Source organism: Amblyomma americanum, chromosome 1 (genome assembly GCF_052857255.1).
Source record: "Amblyomma americanum isolate KBUSLIRL-KWMA chromosome 1, ASM5285725v1, whole genome shotgun sequence".
NCBI lineage: Eukaryota > Metazoa > Arthropoda > Arachnida > Ixodida > Ixodidae > Amblyomma > Amblyomma americanum.
Genome location: NC_135497.1, coordinates 433,211,327 through 433,229,128, shown reverse-complemented (window position 1 = coordinate 433,229,128; position 17,802 = coordinate 433,211,327). Strand labels below are relative to the sequence as shown.

The 17,802-nt window shown below is 44.9% G+C and overlaps 1 long non-coding RNA gene across 1 annotated transcript; it reads left to right on the top strand.

Annotated features, from left to right (window-relative positions):
• Positions 1 to 219: 219 nt before the first annotated feature.
• On the top strand, positions 220 to 15,057 carry LOC144103925 (uncharacterized). Its single transcript, XR_013308377.1, has 3 exons — positions 220 to 533; positions 3,548 to 3,672; positions 14,872 to 15,057. It is a non-coding gene; the product is annotated as an uncharacterized LOC144103925 (long non-coding RNA).
• Positions 15,058 to 17,802: the final 2,745 nt, after the last annotated feature.

Genomic DNA, 17,802 nt, shown 5'->3' with positions numbered 1-17,802 from the left:
CGAACTTACAAACGCGAAAATCATTTATATAGTTGTGAAATCTTGGCTACTTGGGGTGTGTACGTCATTAAGTGTTGCCAAAACTAAAATGCGAGGATGTAATAGTGCTGGCATGCATTTTGACATGATTTTTTTTGTTTTGTTTTCAAATAAGCTCGCTATGGCAGTGCTTGCGTCGACCGCTAGGGGACCAAGAAGCGGTAGACAAGATGGCCGCCTCCATTGTGCTTGTGTTACATTTCAAAACATCGCGAATAGTTCGCAAGACGCCAGCATACGAAACGCAAGTGAACGTTTCAGGTATACCAAGTGATTCAATGCGTGCTATTGTTGGAAATGTGGCACAGAAGTTTAGTAGCTGGCCTTGCGTGACAAGCAAGTGCGTGAGCAACGAGCGCAAGAGCGGAGGAAAGCTTTGCTTTTACTTGCATTAAGTACCAGCAGGCTGTTTTTGTAATGTTGGAAGATGAGCAGCGCACGAAATGCAAGCCTTTGACGTCACTGGTGCTCATTAATTTCAAACGTCAGGTCCGGTGAGTTACACCAAGCATTGGATGTTTCAGTTCCGTGTGTGAATTGAAGTGCAGCGAGCCTTTCGTGTTGCCTGCCGCGTCTGCATGCTACTTTGCACTGAATGTTGTGTCAGTTAAAGAACTGTGCAGTGAGTCTTTCGCCTTGCCTGTCATGCGTGCCTGCTACTTTGCACTGGAAGTTATGTGGATGTGAATTCCCGGCGTTTAGTTCCGCTTCAATCTATAATAGTGCCACAGCGAAACTGTAGGATCGTTCACCAGTACGCAGCGTGAACGATCACGCCAGGATATCGCGGAGAGTTCGGGATATTGGTAGGCCTGCTAGTTTTTAGGTTTAACAATAAGGCATTTTATTGTTTTCAATACTGCACATAGCATTGCCTTTGACGGCCAAGTCAAAGGCAGCAAGCCTTAGCCTAACAAGGCGCCACTACCCATGTAATTCTCGTCGGCAAATAAAAGTGAAAAGCGCTACGAACCAAAGTACACAGCTAGGTATCACCTTGCGCTTATGATGTCTGCATACACTTACCGCAGCACCTTTCTGTCTCAGACATTCCTAGATGACATCATGGGCTGAGTCAACATGATTTTGCAAAGAAATTAATGGGCTGTTTTGGGCTACTGTTTATGAGGTGCCAATATTTAAGTGTACCAAGAAGTTCTACTGTCATATCGACTGCACAGCGAAGTTTTCACTCTTCCACGCATTGCTATGCGTGGGGATCACATACGTTGTCATTTGAAAAATGCACAGCAATTACAACTGTGCTAATACAACCATAGGTGTTTCCACCACCTTCCAACGCGTATTTTGGGACTGTTTTATTGGTTAGACCGCAAAAGGATCGGGGCTGATGTTGCTTGTACTGCCTCGCCATTTAATTCCTCATGCATTGAACTTCTATGCTGTAACTGTGCTCTAAATTGCTGTGCACCTAGTCAAAGCAATCGTTGCCCTTCCCCGGCCGCCGCGGTGGCTGAGTGGTTATGGCGCTCAGCTGCTGGCCCGAAAGACTTGGGTTCGACCCCGGCCACGGCGGTCGAATTTCGATGGAGGTGAAATTCTGGAGACCCATGTACTGTGCGATGCCAGTGCACGTTAAAGAACCCCAGGTGGTCGAAATTTCCGGAGCCCTTCACTACGACGTCTCTCATAGCTTGAGTCGCTTTGGGACGTTAAACCCCATAAACCAAACCATTGCCCTTTCCTGATGAATTCTCAATAGGAGATTCATTTAGTCAAAACACTCACAGGTTTCAAATAGGAGTATTTCGTGAGGAGGGCATATACAGAAGGCGAAGGACAGAAAAAAGCGGCATACATATAGGACATCACTTTTTTAGAGAGAAGCTCTTGAGCGCATGTTCCTGCATTCAGCGTCTTTGGCACAGTCTGCATAACTGATTGCCCAATCCTCCACCCTTGGCATGGCAGGTAGTAGCAGAGCGGAACGCCACCTGCCAGGGATAGAGTGGAGGAATGGGCAACCCGAAGGTGGCTAGCAGCATAACACGTCGCCTGCCAGCAGTGGCAAGTGGCGTTTGAAGGGCTGCACTCAAATTTCACATTACCCACTATTGCAATCGTATGTCCATATTTTTTTTCAAACTTCTGAAGCTTCACCATAAATGGAGTACACAATACGCAAGTGTGTAGGGAAAGAAGTTACAGAACTGCACATGGCACAGAAAACTATATGTAGTACAATATAAGGCTTTGGAGAATAGTACACAAGACATTATATTCTGCTTTTTATAGGAACATTTAAAACATGACTAACCAAGTGCAAAACAGTGCATAATAAACCAAGAAAAGCATGGCAGCACTTTAAGACTGCAGGGTTATGAATCGGTGTGATCAGAAATATTATTCCAGCAACTTATGGCTTGCGGGAGGTCAGTCAAATTAACAGCTGTGGTTCGACCGCGGTCTTTATAAAGACGACGGGATGCACAATGTGGTTCAGCTAGGGGAAGGTTAGTACGATGCATGACAAAGTTGGATGCCGTTTTGCCATGCAAGCAAGACTGCAGCTGTTCCACTCAGGTATGTGATTGTGTGCAGAGAAGTAGAGTCAAGGGAAGGGGCCATTGCATCTTTTAAACAAAGCTTATCTTCCTCTGTTCCTGGTGTTCCTGTTCCTGGTGTTGAAGCTGTGTGGTGCAAGCTGCATCTGCAAGAATGTCTCTTACATGTGGATATCATCTACACAATTTAGAATTTTGGAGAAACATATCTTGGTTCTAATATATGCTCAAGCACGTTTGGAAGTAAAATTATCATGGCTGGTGACCTGAACCTTGCTGGTATAAACTGGAACAAACTGAATACCGGAAGTAGAGAAACAAATTGCGTATAAGGTTTTATGTTCACCTTTAGCCTCAAACAGCATAATAAGTTAATTCTCATATATACAGAAGGTCATTCTCTACATTCATAGATCCCTGGGAGTCGTCATACCGCTCCTGGCGCAGTGGTGCAGCGATGCGCCACTGCCCTGCGATGGCAGGTTCCCCCAGTGGTGGGCCTTCTGAGGCCCCACTTGCTCTTCCCAAGCGACCAATCATTCATTTAACTGCCACCTGCCACGGTGGGCAGTCTGCTCACTATCCGGTTGGCAGGTTGTAATGACATCGCATGGTCACGTGGCCCACCTGCCTCCTAGGTTGCTATGTAGGGAGCACCTGCTAGAGCCATGCCTGTTTTTTTTTGCTCACAATGCTGACACCAGATGTTCTGGAGAAGGGGGCCATTAACGCTATCACTTAAATATAAAGGTAGATAGCAGTAGACAGTCATGTTCATTTGAGTGCATTGTTTGCACAAAAGGTACAGAAAAATGAAAGGGTCAAGACTATAGCTGGAGGTAACATTTCAGACTGGCTTCAAATTTATCATGATCAATGGCACATGCAATGGTAACAGGCAGCTGATTCCATTGACGAATGGGGTGGAAGAGAGGTGAATGAAAAAAGCAAATAGATTGAGGAAAGGTGCATTCCTCTTTCAGTTGATCAATGCAGGTAAAAACATGACAGGTCGGCGTGATATGGCACCTAGCAAAGGAAGAATGACTATGCTATTGTTTGTGGAAAAAAGACAGAATGGAAAATATTAGCCGTCTTTCGAGCAGAGGTAAGTTCAGATATTTGTTTTATTTCTTTTACACTCAGTAATTCTTATATATAAATTGGGCAGGCTCATTCTGCAGGCTCCAGTTTTGTTACTAAGTATCTGTGATGTCTGTTCCAAATCAAGGAGGTATATTCCACTTCGAGCACACTAATGAATTTTATGTTAAAAGCATTGTGTCTGTTTTTGCTAAACAAAGGTTGCATGTAAGGAATCCAGATACTTTCGATGGTTTGTTAAAGGGGTCATGGTACCATTTTTCAGACTCAAATTGTTTATTGCATGTTGTTTGCTAAGCATCTCTGAACAAGTAGGCAATATAGGAGCTGATTTGGTGCAGCAAGTAATTAGTAATTTAGTTTTTTAAAGTTATCCTGAATCATGCAGGAGTCGGGTAACACTCTCGTACCCTCGATCTGTGATGACATAAACCAATGGTCGCCTGACCTGCACATAGTGAGGGTAGGGCAGTGGGTTGCATATTTTCAGGCTAGGGGTGTGGAGGGACGATGCTGGCGAGAGAATTAGGAGCCCACACCCCACAACCGGGGGACAAAGGCAACAAAGGCCTGTGTCCTTCTGTTTTATGCCTAGCTTCTGCCGGATCTTGGAGACTTCACCACAGTGTGCCACAGCGGGACTTGAGTAGGTGCGTGTTGTGCTCCACACCGACCGTGCGCGGCAGTTTTGGAGTTGATAGTGCTATCGATTTATGATAACACTCAGGCTGCATCAATATGGCCGTCACTGCCAGAGGGGAGGGGCTTAGAGCCGATAACTTCTAATTGCAATTTCTAGCTGAAATGTGCGCGTAGGACCGTACGCCTTTTTTTTTACGTATAGTCAATAAATCCGCGGCTAGTGGCTCTAACGTAAAATCATTTGTTGGCAGAACATGTCACGACCCTTTTAATAACCGCGTCTATTGGTTCCAAGAAAGGTCTGATGTTATGTGAACCCCTAAATACTTGATGGTGGTTACTGATTCCATGGGAACGTTGTTCAGAGTGTAATGGCATGGTACGGGGCTATATTGCAAAATCGACGGGCGTCAAAATCAGATGCAAGCACAGCTTTTAAATTTCAAAACCTGCGTCAGGCCTCGAGATATTGAACATGAGAATAGGTTCCGAGAACTCAATTTTCTTTTCCCATGTTGCATATTGAAAATGGGCGGCTTTAGAACATAAGTGATGTAGGCGCAATTCCTGTAACGATGCCACGTGCAATGCCCTTTTATGAACATGTAGTGCGGGAAAGGCAATTTTTACGAGTTGGATGGATGTTTTTTATGGTCTATATCACAAATTACGACACTGTTTTAGAAGCGTTTTAAACTGAATTTGCCTGCTATGTTGAAGGTCTTCAATTTGTCAGTATAATCTTGTGCTCTGAAAACAAAAAGTTAAGAAGTTCAGTTTATATCCGTTAATCATTTCGTTGTTTTAATATGTACATAATATCCGCCTTGCTGTATAATCAACCTGCATAGATGTACGTACCTTTCGTAGCTTCTCAAATAAAATTCTGTTTTCAATAATTTGAAACACCATGTGTGTTTGCATATATAAGCGCATGTGTGTAGAAAAAGTTTCTACAAAATTACCTGGTGCAGTCATTTCATCCGTTTGCACGATCAGGTGTTCCTGTTTCTTCAAACACTTCTGTCGCCATTTAGGCCTCAAAATAAAAATAAGATGGCCACTAACTCACTACAACATGGCAGAGTTTCTCTTCTGTGTGTTGCAACAAAGAAAGAGAGGTCAAATAAAGGTAAAAGAATAACTGCAGAACTGCTTGCTGGTCATCAAAATGACAACACAATAGTATATCTGCATGAAAAACACCTGTGCATATGTGCTCCATTCACACCTGTAATGTAGGGTTGCAGTGTGCAGAAGTATTCTTGTGAAGTGATCATGTGGTTGCGAAGCACGATTCTGTTCTCACAATAATCCCACCCAGTTGTAGCGGGAGCAACTTTATGAAAACAGGCGACAGAATACTTGATGCTGTTGGTCCTGCAGGACGGCATGTTTGCTGTCTACATGAATTACCGGCTCGCAGTTCTCCCTGGGCTTGTGTTTTCATTAAGTTTACACTAACACTTCTCAGCCGAAATCAGTGAAAAGCGCAGCCGAACTGGAAATTGGGGTACTGTGCTGCTAAGGAAACAGAATTGTGCTCCTGTCTTCTCTGTCCTATTGTGGACATCCAAACCTGGATTTGTGCAAATAAATAATACAACAAAATACGTGGTCATGTCTTCCTTTATTTGATACTATCAAAAACAAGTTCCTGACAGGGAGGTCCTGGCAAGACGGTCATGTTGTAAGCACTTTGCAAAGAAGCGACTATCATGTATTCGGCACAGATAACTGCACAATGAAACCACAGTTGGGTTAAAATAAAACAGTGTATGCAGAAATATATATTATATCCTCAGAATGGGAAAAACATGAAGCAGTAATATCACATAGCGGCTACAAAACACCATGCATGACCAAGTATACATCCACAAAATTACCATAGCCAAAAGGAGAAAAGAAAAGAAAGGTAAAACACGATAAAACAGCAGGAAGTTTTGGAATCCTCTGAAACAAGACGAAGACCAACATGCAAAGAAAACACAAGGCTGTAATAAGTTTTTGATCGGTACCAAGACAATTAAAAAACACGAACTGGTTTGACTGAGGCATTTGTTCGTGCCAGAGCTATACCTTGGTTGCCTACAAAGTACCCCTGAATATGCAAATGGAAGAAAATTGTGCTTATAAAAAGGAACAACTCTAAGAGAAAAAAAGCTTGGAGATGAAGAAAAAACAATATGTGATGCCAGGCATTACACATCTGGTTATTACGCAGTTACCGCAAGCTACAGAATTATCCAAAACTGTTTTGCCCTTAGATGAAGCAAAAGAAACGAAGCATACATTTAGGGCATTTGGAAAAGTAGTGAGAAATTCCCTCAGTCCGACTTCCACCCATGCAAAAAGGGAAAGCACGGTTTGTTTTAGTGTTAGGTGTGACGGACCCACCACCACCCGCAGACATGAGAAATATCTGCTATGTCTGCGTCGTCACATCATATTACACCTGTTCACACCATACAAGTGGCAACAGCACTAGCAACACCTCTCTCGCATCACATCCTGGCCTGTTTGTGCCACTTCCCTAGACTATGAATACATTAAGACCTTTTTGATATGTTGCCAGTTGATACGCTCAAAATCGCGAACAGCAGAAATGTCTCCTCCTAGAATTACAAATACAACACCATGCGGCACATTTCCCCAGCTGCCAAAGTTACAATTCTGACAAATTCTGGTTCGTATAATGTTTAATGACTAACCGTAGGTGCGCAAACATTTAAACCGGCCAAACATGGCAGCACGCAACATGAAAACTAGGATGCAGAACCAGTCACTGCGGTGTGGTGTGCGCGATGTTGGCACATGCTATAAAAACCCCGGGCGGTCTAAACTAATCCGAAGCCCTCCAATACGGCGTCCCTCGCAACCCATGTGTCAATTCACGACTTTAAACTGGTTTGATTCAATTACTATTACGATGCGCTTACATACGAGCGGCCGAAGTGCGGAGAAGGCAGCATGAAAAGCAAGGCACTCACTAAGACAGTCAGCTGCCACATCGCTTCGTTGCACTGCACAAGTGCAAGGAGGGCGAAGCATTTGAACGTGACCAGGAAGAGATTTTGGCTGCTTTTACTACTGACAGACCGAATGCCTAGCGAATTTCGTTCCGCACTTGAAACAATGCACATGTGGACTGATTTATGCCAGCTCGAGAAGCCATTGAAAGCTTATGCAAAGAAACGCCAGTCGATATTTGAGCTGTCATCTGCCAAAGCGCTTTTCCGCACTGCAAATATGCAAGGGGGCGAAGCATCTGAAGATGACCGGAAAGTTTTTGGCTGCTTTTACTATCTATCGACAGACCGGATGTCATCAAATATTCGCCTGGATAATGTGGATAACCACCCGCAGACATGAGAAATGTCTGCGTCGTCACAGCATATTACAACTGTTCACACCATGCAAGTGGCACAAGCACTAGCAGCACCTCTCACATCACATCATGGCATTCATGCCACACAAGAGCAACTTGTCCACAAGTGGCGGCAGCACTGGGGCACCTCTCACTCACGTACCACCCAGGCGAGTTAGTGCCACTAGGCTGCAGACTACAACTGTACACACTGAGCACACCACTGGAAAGCAGGACCCCCACTGTAAGCAACTTTTACACAGCAGAGACCACTAATGCTTTTTAACAAGACAGACAGACACTGCTGGGACAGGACAGACTTTTCAAACTAAACACTCTAAATGGCTGTCGCCCATTCACACTGCAGAATTCATGGCACACAAAATCAACTTGAGCACAAGTGGCGCCAGCACTGGGGGCACCTCTCACTGGTGTACCACCCAGGCCAGTTAATGCCACAGCCTACATAATATCACAGGTCAGCACACTCACTCATGAGTGCACTCGTATCGCATGCATGTGACACAAGTGTGATAACGGGAGTGTGAGTGGGTGGTCGCGTGTGTGAGCGAGTGGCTGTCAGTACGAGTGGTCATGAGTGTGAGTGCGATTGAGTGGATGTGAGTGAGAGCGTGACTGAGCTGCCTTCCATGACGATGAGGTGTGCATAATATAAGGACAGTTACACGCCTAACTTTTTAAAAGGCCCCAGACCAGATCTGCACACATAATGAACAGCAACATTTTCAGTAGGTGGCAGTTTCATGAACTGAGAATTGAAATGTAAACCTGTACTGAGTTTTCAAATTCCAGAAAGCATACTGAACTCTTAACTGTGTTTAATTATCTGCCGTTTTCTCAACAATATGCATCCGCCATATGGGACCCGCATCATATTAACCTCGTAAACGATCTAGAAGCCGTTCAAAACCGCGCTACAAGGTTCATTCATTCTTCTTACTCCTACGACGTCAGTGTTTCAGCCTTAAAAACCAAATCAGCACTATCGCCTCTTTCCGTTCGTCGTCGCATAGCCACGCTATCACTGTACCACAAGTTCTTTTACTCATCACTTAACCGTGCCCCTTACATCACGCCAGCATCATATATTTCTCATCGCACTAGCCACACGCTTCAAGTTTTTCGCCCACGTGCCCGAACTGTTACTTTTTCAGCCTCCTTCTTCCCACGTGCAGCTAAAGATTGGAACGGCCTTCCCCAGCATATCGTCGACATCACCTGTCCTTCATCATTTGCAAGCAATCTAAAGAACATTTTTTGTTCATGATCACTAATGGCATTGTTTTGTGCCTTTTCTGCTAATCCCACCCCTTATGTAATACCCCGCGAGGGGTCTTTAAGGTAATAAAATGAAATGAAATATCAGCAGGCTCATATTAATGAAAAAACTATTCCATACCTCCAATTACACAAAGCAAATTTAATTTTCAACTGCTGCCTGACTTGACAGCTGTCAAACATATTCCCAGCCTAAGTTTAAATGACAGCTTTGTTTAATTATTTTTTCCTTTCATATATCAGTGTTGGCCGCCAAAAGATAAGCTACCAAACAAATGCCACACTCCACAAGTGTGCATTTTATAGTATCCTCCCTCCAATAACGCTTTCCTTATCATGCCCATAGCGTGAAGGTCACTGATGATCCCCCATAGCTGCTGTACCCTTCTTTTAGATTTCTATGCATTTGCATACTTGTTACACGAAAACAAATAGTCTAAAATTTAGGGGCGTGCACATAATAGAAAAGTTGAATAGTTAGCGAAATTGCTGCGGTTGCTCATTGGTTATTGCGCTTGGATGCTGACCCAAAAGACGTGGGTTCAATCCTGGCCTTGGCAGTTGAAATTTGATGGAGACGAAATTCTAGAGGCCTGTGTACTGTGCGAAGTCATTGCATATTAAAGAATCCCAGGTGGTCGAAATTTCCGGAGCCCTAAACTGCGGCGTCCCTCATGGCCCAGGTTGTTTTACGACACAACCCCCATAAACCACAGATAGTGAATATAATTTGCCATTTTATTCGCACCGCACTTTAAACATTGCAACACATACAAACGACACCTGCCGGTTAGAGTAACTCATGCTTGACACATCAGTTAGCTTGCTATTTCCTCAGAAAAAATCTACAGCCAACACGTGGTTAACGTTAGCCCTTGTATAAAACAAATATGGGCAGGCAGCAGCTGCACAATAGCCTCAGCATGCAAGGTGGCATTGATTGCAGCTCAGACTGGGGCCACAGGTTCTGAATAACTGACTGGGGCAGCCAGGGGAGCTTCAGGGAGTTTGGTGGTGAGCAGACGGAAGCATGTCAGCCAATTGCTTGTGAATGGTGTGGCTTAACCCTGGGTATATATTCGTGAACACACAGTAGCAGCCAGACGTGCCTCGGCAAGCTTCTTCGCCACAGAGTATATATTTCAGAGTGTAGAAAAGGAAACAAGCTTTATCACATGAAATAATTGTAGTCCTAACTGCTAATTTAAAACTTTGTGGCCTCATATCATACAGGGACAGTCTACCATCAGAAAAGAGTATAGATATGTTGGCATATTCTTGCAGATCTCCCCGCTCTGGTGGCTTAGTGGTTAGGGCATTCGATTACCGAGCTGGACGACTCTGGTTTGACCCCAGTCAGAGTGGCTGCATTTCGATAGAGGCAGAACACAAGGCACCCGTGTACTGTGCAGTGTGCGTGCACATTAAACAACTCCAGGTGGTTGAGATTATCCGGAGTCTTTCATTACAGCATCCGTCATAGCCCGAGTCGCTATGGGACATTAAATCCATAAACCAAACCATCGTGTACATCTTTCCCTACGATAACAGCAAGAGGAGAACTTACAATTTTGGCAGAAATTTGCATTTTATACTGAAAAGAACCCGTGCCAGAGCGAATGGTTGTGCAGTGCTTCCTAAAACCTTGTAGCTTTCTAAGCCGTTAAGCAACATCTCGGGTTATTACACTACACTTAATAAGGAAGACGGACTGCAAAACAGAATTCTTTTATTTTTGCTTGAAGGTTTAGTTATCTTAAAGTTTTTTCTGTCTTGCAACTATAGTCGGATGCAATTTAAGTCTGCAGTGAAGCTCGCCCCATTCAGGACCGCCGCACATCACAAAAAAGTAGTGACAAAAAGTAGCCCAGTATTAAACTTTTCTTGCTCTCTAAACTAAGGCTAATCACAGCTACAAAAAAATTAGCTCTGGAATTGCGATGCCTGGCTTGCTTATGTAGTCAAGCAATAACAAGCTGATTTCGTCAACCATTGTGATTGGCCAGTGGAGTAATACATTACGCCGTGGACAATAGCCCAGTGTTAGTAACTGCAGTTTTTTAAGTTTTATCCTACTGTAGTAGTTTCTCACATGGTTTAACCATAGTTTCTGAGCATTTCTTTTAATGTATTTAAAAACGTAGACTGCCACTATACTGCTAGTGGCTTGCCTAGCAATGCCAGCACTACAGCCGGCAAAAGCAGTTCCTGGTACCTGCCTTAACGTGATATTTTACTGACAGTACTCTCAAAACCGCCTTAGCATTCTCAACTCTAGTTTTAATAAAAACCTATGCATCCCGGTTAATGTCACAATCAATATTGCTACTGCATGGCACCTAGGCAGTGTGGCAGTGGTTGCATTCATAAAAGGGTTTGCAGACTCCAAACGCTACAAAAAAGTGATGATTTATGGTTTCTGGGTGTCTAACATGCCAAAGCGACTCAGGCTACGAGGGACGCCGCAGTGGAGGGCTCCAGAAATTTCGACCACCTAGGGTTCTTTAACGTGCACTGACATCGCACAGTGCACGAGCCGTCGTGGCGGAGTGGAAGCAGAAGTGTCCCTGTCTCGAACGAGAAAGTGAGACCACCGTATGGAAAAATTAGGTGTTAAACTGTTCTGCTGTGTCCCTGACCTCCGAATCAGAGATTTTTGTTTAGTGGAGAAAGTAGCTCTTGATTGCTGCTAAAGAAACGTAATATGCGAAAGTCAGTACATTGTTCCTTTAAATCAGCTTAGCCTCGAGTCATATCAATAAGACGCACACCATAAGATAAAATGCAAGGGAGAGGGGCAGACCTTGTCTGAAGTGCCAAGATCAGCAGTTTAAGGTACAATTTAGGTAGCTTTACATGAGAAAGTAAAGCCTTAATAGATATAAATTTCTTACTTCCGGGACAAATATCAGTGGCTCCGTTACAGTTGGATTAATCTCAGTGTACTAGATATTTAGGGTTTTTTAAGGCTTACTGCATTACAGTAGCAAAATATACTTGTCACAGTAAAGCTGCACTGATGCAATTCCCAGGGGACCACAGGAAAAACATACACCAGAAACATAAAAAAAACATACACCAAAAACACATGATGTAATTGTATTCAGGAGAGCTTTACGTAGTCGTGCTCTCTCAGAATGTGGATACATGGATCATAATTCGCGATGCGGATAGGTGGACCCTGTTGATATTCAAGCTGTTGTCTCACATGCTCCCCTTGAGAACATGTTTCAGCTGATGTAGAAGCGGTGGCATTGCTGCGTTTGGGTCAATACCTTGACTGCTTTTCTTGTCGCTTATTGGCAGGAGGTGGCCTAAGCTGAGGTGGTTCCTCCTCTTTGTCGGCACACCCCCTGACAACCTGCGCAAGTTTGCCAAAGTATTCACGCACCAATGCTGCCACTTTTGGGTCAGTTGATGTTTTTTTACTGAATTTGCGTGTAAGAGCAGCAAGCTTAATGCCAACACCTGCAAGCACATTTGAGTCTTGTGACTGAATCATGTCACCTTGAATGCTCTCAAATAGTGCTGCAGGGTCATCCACTGGGAATGAATCATTTGCAGATGTGTCCTCACTGACTGACTCGTGAACAGGAGGTTCATTTAGTGAGAATGAATGATCATCTGCAGATGCCAAAACAGAAGATGGGTCCTCAATGATCGGATCATGAACAGTTGCATCCCTTCTCCGCAGCTCCCACTTCACAACTGCATAGATATGGTGGCACATTTTCATGCACTGATAAAAATACCTACAGCTGCACTGGGACCTGTGGAAACAAGTGTTACATTCAGGGCAGCTAAGCATGCACCCTTAGCACTGTGTGTCCTTCCTGACAACAGTGTTGTTAGAACGTTCTTCAGATCGCGACTGCACAGACCACTTTCCACCAGAAAGTCTGGTCACGCCAGACTTGGAGACTTCCACTCTTGCAGCATGGTTCTTGAAGCAGTATGCTGTGTGATGGTCTGCCCTGCACTTCACTTGACAGATCAGCTGTTTCATTACCCGGTCAGTGGACAATTTCATCAAAGACACCAGCAGCCTGTCGAACCGCCAGTTCTGAAACCCTCCCAAATAACTTTTCTTGAGCTCGTTATGCATTGACTCAAGATAGTTGTTAGTAGTCAATCCGGTGTCCTGCCTGTAGAAAAGAGCCCACTGTTCTGGGCGCTTAGCATATACTCTCTCAAAGTACTCAACAAACTTAACGCACTCGACAAACTCCTTTAAAGTACGGAACTCTGACAGCTGCTTGTGCAAGTCCTCTTCGCTTCTGCTGGTCCACAATGCATTCAATTTCTCCTGCACAACTTCTCGGCTTTGGCTGTCAGTTACCTTGGTCATGTTGCACTTCCAGTTCCGTCTGGCGTGCCACACACACAACAGGCGTTTCACAGGGTTCCCCATGACCCTCGCCCATGCATTGGCATATGCTGGTGCATCATCTGAGATGAATGCACCACAGCTAACTCGTCTGCCAAGCCTGTCCCTGATAGCAGCAAAACATCTTACCATGACATCCCCCGACACACTACAAGAGAGGAGGAAGGCACACGGAATGCCTGACCCATCATTTCCTATCACCATCACAGTTGTAAGTTGGTGCTTATAGCGAATTGTGCCATGAGTTGAATCAACACACACTGCTCTTTGACTATGCTTTAGCAGCATGTCACCCTGGGTAGTGTTCATCATTGCCATCACAAACTCACCAATGCCTCCTTCGGTCAGTTTGTCTGCCTCTGCATACAACAAAGCACCATGATCCTGTAGCTCGACGATCACCTTCTGTGTACTGACATAGTCATCACGATCGTTCTCCACTTCACTGCCAATATTAAACTTCATCTTTATGTTTTGAACCTCGGATGAGGTCAAAAGGTGAAGCCTGTCCAGTGGAGCTCTGGCAGGCGAACGTGCATCTGAAAGAATAACCCTACGAGGAACCTGCAGCTTCAGCTTGCATGCAATGTCTTTATGGTCAGCAATTGACAAGGGCTGGCACCGTAGCTCTTTCTCATGGCTGTAGTGTTCAGCTTGATAGTCTACTACCACATTTCCATTTTTTCAACGACATCCATTGTCGCCAAGCAGTTCCTCTCAAATTTCACACTACCATGAACCTTTGATTGGCGCTTACCTCTTCCTGTCTTCACATATAACCATGAGCGATGACAAACCAGATACTTCTTTGTCCCTCCAGATGCCAGATGTTTTGTACCCCCTGACAGAACAAGGTGGACAAGCTCAATCTTTTCCTCATGATCCTTCCAGCTTTCAAAATCTGCAAAAAAGGAACAGGCATCAATATGAGTTAAGCTACAGCAAGCAATCCCCAGAACTGCAAGTAAATTACCGCAAATTGATTGCAGCAATGTTACCTCCTGGCACTGAATGATGCTTCATTTTTTCTCATATGCATGCATTCCTTATTCTGGAAGGCTTATTCTCAGCTGACACATATCCCAAATAATGCAGACAGGTTTTTCTTGTTGCCATATTTATTTCCAGCCACCTGAATGTGCTCCCATACCTATCTCGGTTCATTTCGATAAAAACCATGTGTATGCCCACCATATAACATGCCATAGCATAAAACAGAAAGTGCACGTAATCTGGCCCCAACAGCTACATAAAAAGGATGAAGCGCTTCAAAAGGCTGTTGTGCCACGAACCAACATTAATTCGATAGAGGCGAAATTCTAGAGGCTCGTGTGCTGTGTAATGTCAGTGCACATGAAAGAATCCCTGGTGGTCGAAATTTCCAGAGCCTTTCACTACGCCGTATCTGATAGCCTGAGTCGCTTTGGGACGTTAAACCCCATGGACTAAACTAAACTTATAAGCAGGCTATTTCATTACGGTAATGTTTCGATTCTGGTTCATTGCAGACAGAAGGCTTGCATGCACTGGCATCAAAAAACGAAATAAGGTGCCTGAAGTTACGGAGCATGGAATGACATGACTGCTGCTACAGTTCTGTTCAAACACAGCACTTTAGCATTGCAGTTCCATCCTTAACAGACCCTGCATTCCTTTCTGGAGCAACCCCTGGCATCAAATTTTTCCATCATGTTTTAATCGCAATAAAACCTGTAGCAACTACTGAAATTTGAAGGTTATCGCACCTGTTCCACCTAACACGAACCAATAAATTTTTCCTGTCATGATGGGCACTTGGTGCGCAACAAAAGTGATTACAGGATATAGAAAAATTGCAGTGCACACTTAGGCTCCGCCTTAAGAGTGTGACGCAATAGCTCTAATGTGTACCATATGTGCGGAATTCATCATTCTTGACTTCACATTCATCCGTGGACTTCATACCACACCTGGCACAGTGGTGCAGCAGTTAAGCGATGTGCCACTGACCTGCGATGGCAGGTGCTGTGACAGGTGAGGTGGCGGGCCTTGTGCACCGGTGGGCGTTGCCCTTCCTGAGCAACTTCTCACAATCAATAATTTACCCGCCACAGACGCGAGATTTTCTGCTGAACGGGAGCCTTAACACTGTTTCATTAAAAGCTTTGGCTAGCTACGTTCATATTGTGGTTGCAACCTTCTTTCGAATAAAAATATCGTCTTAGGTCGGTTAATCCAAGCTGAAAAAGCCTAAACAGATCACCTTCAAATCGCAGTAGGCTGTACGTATAATATCACAGCACGTACTGTCGGGGCCATAATTGCCCAGGACACGCGATTGTTATCAAAACCATATAGCTTTGTTATCAGCCAGTGGTTGGAAATCACGCTTGTGGAGATGAAACTAGGCCTTGTAATGTATAATGTGTGCTAGTGAAATAAGGCAAACAATAGCACACTTCACACCTATAAGCCGAAATCATAAGTCGCGCGCCCTGGAAAATGTTGTCCTCAAGAGTACAACAGTATATTGGTGAGTGGTTTGTTTTGAAGAACTTTGCATGTAAAGCAGTTAGGCTTCTTTTAATTAGTGTACATTAGGTTACAGAACTCAAGTGGCAGTTGTTCTTCCTGGACATAACTCCAAGAGCAGCTAATTCTTTTCAAAATCCCTAGCTCCACCCAGGCGGAACAATAGTTCGGCCCATATGTGCTAGCGCATAGCATCACAAAACATCCAGATGCAGAGAAAGTTTCCGAGATGCGTTATTTCAACTTGTGTTGCTTCCCTAAAGGAGGTATTCACATGACGTCATCCACAAAGGGCACTAGCGGCCGGCGCGGCATTTGCCATGTTGGTGGTCGCACGCGCAGCAGCTGCAGCATTTACCTCGCTTGTGATGTGTGAAATGTGAGTGTATTTCGCGTCTCGCCGCAGATCACCTCTGTCCGCCCCGTAACACTGGGTGACTTAGTGGATACGCCGTGAATTGTGCGAAGCAGAAAAGAGCGGGCACACTGAAAAGGTTACACTTCATGAAAACGTCGACCTGTAGGAATGTGCAGGCGCCGGCGTGGGGTGTGACGTACTACAGGACTTCTGTCGTGCGTTAAATTCACCGATAATGAGGCCCGCCTTGTGAACGGCGTAAGTTTGCCGACATGCCAAGGAATTAAAGCATGCAAATCTATGAGACGGTGGAATTGCTTGACAAGTGTGCGAGCCGAAGATCCGTGCTGAGGGTGCCGACGGCCGAAGTGCCGTTTTTGGAGAGGTGAGTAGTAAAACGTGTTTGTTCGTTTAGCTAGCCTAACTTGTCATCTCTGTCTGCTGAAAGTGACATGTTACTACTGAATGTAGCGGAATTGCTGCACATCGCGCTGCTGCGAACCGTCCTATAGATTCTAGGTCTTGTGCACTGGAAGCAACGCTACGTTTCTACAATCAAACCTGCAAAACCTGCATGACAGTATTTGCTCGACCATTTTGTCGTGTAAATAAAGCAGCTATGACGCAATTTGCCTTTCTGCTGAAACAATGAGGCTTCGGCAGTTCGTCGACTACAGCCGCTGGCAATATGAGTTTCTGCAGCGTCTGTTTTAGAATATGGGTGATTAATCATGTGCTGTGTTATCCACGATGTGTCCTGCACGAGTAGCTGACTGTTATGAACTGATATTAAAAGCTGCAAGTCGTGTACGTTCTTGCGTGCAATGCAGCCGGCCACTTTTGCTGTCGAGTCGCGGCAGGCAGCTCGGTAAAATCACGGTACAGAATTCTGCTGCAAACTTTATGCACAATAAGCGTTCCGCAAAGAAAAGTGGACGTTGACGAATTGAACAACATGCAAAGATGTTACGGATCACTAAAAATTCAGGCCGGATACCTCACGGCGTACCGTGACACTGCACGAGCTGGCGTGAAACGACCACAAGCATGGCGCGTTTGCCGCGGCGACGCACGCGCCGTCTGGTAGTGCAGCCTCAGTGAATACCTCCTATACTGCAACCCCATGACAGAAAACGGTGCCTGCACAATATGGAGATCTCGTTTATACTTCACCTGTTAAGGAAGAGAACTCAAGCCTGATGCGCCTCGGCACAAACCCGTGGCCCTGTGCGTGGTGCCGCAAGAGGCCACCACGGTGGGGAAACGCAACATTACAGCAAACATCACATTCAAACAAAGCACTACAATTGGAAACCAACGAGTCGGCGACATCAGGGTGCTGTTTTCGCACGTGCCGCCTCCGTGCACTTTCAAATGTGAACGCAGCATTGCACACCAGACACAGATACTTAACTTGTTCAGTGGAGCCCGCAGCAAGGCATTCCGCGCTGCTTGAACTTTGGTTTTCCATCTTGGCGATGGAAACAGCAGCCGGGTAAGAGAAAATTTGCTCAGGGAGATCGTTCGGTGACCAGCTAGGATCAATGGCGATGAGCCAAGGTCTTGACAA